The 6,000-nt window shown below is 46.6% G+C and overlaps 1 protein-coding gene across 2 annotated transcripts in view; it reads right to left on the reverse strand.

The window, feature by feature from the left end:
* Positions 1 to 1,616, reverse strand: part of LOC143997523 (uncharacterized) — a 187,801-nt gene extending 186,185 nt beyond the window's left edge. For both annotated transcript variants that reach the window (XM_077493179.1, XM_077493178.1), the window contains exon 1: positions 1,247 to 1,616. The gene's annotated coding sequence lies outside the window, so the exon portion shown is untranslated. The remainder of the gene's footprint in view (positions 1 to 1,246) is intronic.
* Between the last annotated feature and the right edge of the window lie 4,384 nt (positions 1,617 to 6,000).

Genomic DNA, 6,000 nt, shown 5'->3' on the forward strand with positions numbered 1-6,000 from the left:
AAACATAGGGCAAAACTGGGACCCTTTTGAAGGAGGTTTTAGTTGGGGGGGATTAACATCTTGGTTAAAACAGACTGCAAACACCATTATAGTAGTCATACTTTTTATTATTCTTTTATTTTTTTGTTTTAAGGTTATAAAATGTTTGTGTGCAAAGAAGACAGTGAAGGTAAATAGACTACTGGAGGATACCTTGTAGGGCATTAAGTTGACATCTCCCTTCACCTGTTTGTTCCTCTTCTGAATATTAAGATACAGAGGGTATCCAGGGGGATGGGATTACTCCCCTCTGACAACACCGCCCCCGGTCAGAGATAGTACGCTGGAGATACCTTTGTTAGAACTTGTTCATGAGGACCCAGGAACAGTGGGAAGGAAGTGTGATGTCAAAGGGGGAAATGAGAGGTGTAGAAGAAAGGCACTCGTGTCAGTAGCCATTTTTGTATTATATCCTGAGTTAGAGTTATGCTTAAATTTGTTTTTGTTGTATGCTTCTGCAGAACATGTCGTGCAAAGATGCTAATCATGGGAGAAGTCACGTACACCCAGTAGGTCATCCTTATCTGCTGGTGGGTCATCATTATCTGCTGAACAACGCCTAAACCACGTCACCAAATATGGACAGCTAAAGATGACTATGCATAACTGTGTACTGTTACAATTAACCCCAAACTGTTTTAAGCCACCCAAACTCCCTGTATAAATATCCCTTAAATAAAGAGCTTTTTTGAGCTGCTGCACAGCCCATCAGAGCAGAAATACTGAGGCTGTCTCCGTGTCTCTCACTGAATACGAAGGGTTGTACGATTGGGTCCAACTATATAAACCATATAACGTGGCTCTCTTTGGGTCACACCTAACACCCGCAAAAAAAAAAAAAAAAAAATTGAAATGGGGGTAAATTTCCCTGGGCCAGGGCAAAAAAAATTTTTCTCTTTTTTCCTTTCCCTTTTTTTCCCCCAGTCAGTTTGAGCTACTCCACAGTTGCTCCAGGACTTGAAAGTGAACCAGTCCCTTATTTATAAAAGGCAGGCAGCAGCTAGGTTTCCAATATATATAAATATTACTTTCTTATTATAACACTTTTTCCAAGGGTGATACAGCATTCCCAGCAACTCAACTCTTACTTCTCCTTTAGTTCAACTCAGAAAAGGGGCAATGGTGGGGGGAACTGACATAAAGAAAAATGTCTCTCCACAGTCCATGCATAATACAATAACTATGCCTTTAAATATCTTCGCTGTACCTGGCAATGGCTGTGAACCTTCCCCAGACTCAATGCTGTGGCTCCACTCCCGAACGGGTCTCGCGGGACTTCACCTCCAGGAGCTGGGAGTCCTCTCCTCCGTACTCCGTCCTCCACACACCGTCACCGGAGTACTCGAGAGACCCCACCGCTCCGCCGCAATCCTCCTCTCGCCGGGCACCACGCTCCACTGGGCTCCACAGATCCCCCGGGTACACCAAGCCCGTCTATGCTTCTCCGCTGGGGAAATCGAGTAGGGGTGTCATGGGCGCCGCTGATACAAGCTTACATCAGCGCGCAGAGAGCACACATCTCTCTCACTCCTCACACCACGCTACCGCTGCCATCACCATCCGGTCACGCCCCCCTGTGAAAGTTCATATACTCACTGTGGCATCAACTTCAATAACAAGCCATTGAGACCTACAGTGATGTTTGCATGTTTGCTCAGAACATCAGAGTTCCCTTCCCACAGGGCGCAGCCCTTACAATATTTATTGTACTCACTGAAGCAGCAATCCTGGCTGCCCTTTCCATGTGCATGGCCACAAACACGCAGTTACAAACTGCTCTACAAGACTCATGCAATCTACTTGTCCCATACATAGGTAAAAATTTAAATTCATTGCATGCATTACAAACTTGTTACACAGCATACAGTTTCCATATACAAACAATCAAGCTTGTAAATAAATCACACACACACACACACACACACACACACACACACACACAGGCATATGATCAAAATTCCAGCATTATACTAAAAGATGTCAAATGTGTCCTTTTTGCAAAGTAGAACCTACCTATGACATCACACAGCTTAATGATCCAATTGCAAAAGGAGGTTCTGTTTACTCCTAACGTGGCCCGCCATTTTAACTTTAGTGGATATTCCACTACACGCTTGCGCTAATAAGCGCCCTTCCACCAGGATAGTATAATGCAGCCTTTCGATCGCATGCCTCACCTCTCATCCAAGTAATCAGACATCACCAGCATTCTTACATCCTCATCTCAGCCTGGCTGCTTCTCAGCAGCCCCCTCTGGTTCCCCATTAAAGAGACATCACCAGTATTCTTACATTCTCAAATCAGTCAGCCTCTCTGCGTTCCCTGACCCGTGCATCTACTTTTGTTTACATATCAACAGTAAGCCACACCCTGGAGGGTTTGCCTCCAATGGCTAAACACCTCCTACACAGTCTGTGACCTCACAGGAAAATGAACACAGGATGTGAATGACCATATAAGGACATGACCAAATAAAGACATGACACAGAATAACCAATGAATGATGACTACAATTCCGCTGATAGTAATCCTTAATATACATTGTTCCAGAGAACAATGTATACCTGGATAATGCTACCTTCCTTGTGGATGGAAGGTTTTATGCAGATGCACGCTGTGAATCCCGACGTGCTGATCAGACAGAGCAGAGACAATGAGCGTACACCCGCCCATTACCAATCTTTGCAGAGCAAAGCATAGGGGCCCTTTCTCTGGCGGACATACCCCCACTCTACAAACACCTCTTTCCAATCCCAGGAAGTTTAGAAGAACGAAAACTGGGGGGACTCTTATGACAATAAATATTAAAATACATCCAATACATCTTCATAACATTTTCCACAACACTGACCCACACTGACCTGACATACACTGACCTACCTGACACACACTGACCTGACATACACTGACCTACCATACACTGATCTACCCGACACACATTGACCTATCTGACATACATACATACACTGACCTACCTGAAACACGCTGACCAACTGACCCACACTGACATACATTGGCCTACCTACCTGACACACACTGACCTGACATACATACACTTACCTACATACACTGACCCACACTGACCTACATACACTGACCTACCTGACACACACACACCTACCTGGCATACATGCTGACCTACATACACTGATCTACCTGACCCACACTGACCTACCTGACACACTGACCTACCTGACATACATGCACTGACCTACATACAATGACCTAACACACACACACACACCTGCCTGACATACATACACTGACCTACCTGACATGCACTGACCTACATACACTGACCTACCTAATATATAATGACCTACCTGACACACACTGACCTACCTGACATACATACACTGACCTACACTGGCTGACATACATACATTGACCTACCTGACATACATAAACTCACTCAACTGACCCACCCTGACCTACCTGACACACACGGACCTACCTGACATACATACACTGACCTACCATACACTGACCTACCCAACACACACTGACCTGACATACACTGACCTACCCAACATACATACACTGACCTACCTGACACACACTGACATACAAACACTGACCTACCTAACGCACACACACACCTACCTGACATACATACACTGACCTACTTGACACACACTGACCTACCTGACATACATACACTGGACTACCTGACACACTGACCTACCTGACATACATATACTGACCTACCTGACACACACTGACCTACAAAACGCACACACACACCTACCTGACATACATACACTGACCTACTTGACACACACTGACCTACCTGACATACATACACTGGACTACCTGACACACTGACCTACCTGACATACATATACTGACCTACCTGACATACATACATACACTGACCTACCTGACATACATACATACACTGACCTACCTGACATATATACATACACTGACCTACCTGACACACACTGACTTACCTGACCCACACAACACACACACACACACACCTAGCTGACATACATACACTGACCTACCTGACCCACACTGACCTACCCAACATACATACACTGACCTACCCGACACACACTGACCTACCTGACACATACTGATCTACCTGACACACACTGACCTACACTGACTTGGTACCTGACATACAAACACTGACTGACCTACCTGACCAGGAGGAGACAGACTTCATATGTCCAGGTCCTGCAGCAGCAGCTCAGCCGTGGTGCTGGTGTGCGAGGCAGCCAGAGGAGAGCCGCCTGCCCGAGCGGGCATTGATGTGGCAGGTGGCCGCATTGTATTTCCTGCCTTCTTCCAGATCCAGTAACAGCAAGCTTGGAGATGTTTGTAAGGGTGCAGGCTCTGGGAGGTGCAGGGGATGCTGCTCAGGGTGGCGGTGTCTTCTTTCTCTCTCCCTCTTGGGCTCTGCACTCCATGCTGCCACTGGACCAGCAGCGGGACACTCCAGTCCAGAAGACGCAGGCCAGGCCCCACAAGCACTAGCACGGAGAAAAAGGAATTGCAATCCTCCTCTGCTTTGAATGCTTGGCAGTGTGGGCACAGTGGGCAGTGATGTCACTGGTTGCTAGCCACTAGACCTACCTGCTACACACTGACTTACCTGACCCACGCTGACATGCATATACTGACCTACCTGACCCACACTGACATACATACACTGACTTACCTACCTGACACACACTGACCTAACTGACATACATACACTGATCTTTATTATAGAGAGCACTATTTGTACCACTATTATCATTCTATGTACGCATATGATGGAGCATGTTGGAGCCTGTAATCTGGATGCATGAGACCAAGGTTGTTAGCGTGTATACCTGTGTTCAGTGGTGCAAATATTGGGCAGACCAGCATATGTAAAGGGCTGCTTGTTTGACCTAACTGATTTTTTCAGGGGTCTATACAGTGAGGTGAGCAGTTAGTACTAACTATCGGTGGAGGCTGTCACTTGTTTGAACGTTCACCTTGCCTGCTATTTATAGGATCACCCTATATGGACACTTGATGGTGCTCTCTTATGGACTTTTGTATGTTTTTTGTTTTAATGTTTTTGTTTGTTTATGCGCTGCACTGTTTTTATTATACACTGACCTACCTGACATATATACACTGACCTACCTGACACACACACACCTACCTGGCATACATACACTGACCTACACGTACCTACCTGACATACATACACTGACCTACCTGACATACATACTCTGATCTACACTGACCTGCATACACTGACCTACCTGACACACACACACCTACCTGACAGACATCCACTAACCTACTTGACACACACTGACCTACCTGACATACATACACTGATCTACCTGACATACATACACTGACCTACTTGACCCACACTGACATACATTGACCTACCTACCTGACACACACTGACCTACCGGACCCACATACACTGACCTACCTGACACACACCTACCTGACATACATACACTGACCTACATGACCCACACACACACACCTACCTGACATACATGCACTGGCCTACCTGACATACATACACGGACCTAATGACACACACTGACCTACCTGACCCACACTGACCTACCTGACACACACTGACCTACACACAGTGACCTACCTGACATACATACACTGACCTACCTGACCCACACTGACCTACCTGACATACATACACTGACCTACACTGGCTGATAGGGATGAGCTCAGGCGTGTTCACATGGAACACGTGCAGAGCCCACCAGGAAGTCGGCGCAGCGCTGCGCTAATCACAGGCAGTGAGACATTGCCCGATCTCTGCAGCCGCACATTGGGGCAATGTCTCACTGCCTGTGATTAGCACAGCGATGCGCCAACTTCCTGGCGAGCTCTGCACGTGTTCCATGCGAACACGCCTGAGCTCATCCCTACTGGCTGACATACATACACTGACCTATCTGACCCACACTGACATACCTGACCCAAACACACACC

Source organism: Lithobates pipiens, unplaced genomic scaffold, assembly GCF_037356315.1.
Source record: "Lithobates pipiens isolate NorthernLeopardFrog02 unplaced genomic scaffold, aLitPip1_a1.2 Scaffold_19, whole genome shotgun sequence".
In the NCBI taxonomy this organism is placed as follows: domain Eukaryota; kingdom Metazoa; phylum Chordata; class Amphibia; order Anura; family Ranidae; genus Lithobates; species Lithobates pipiens.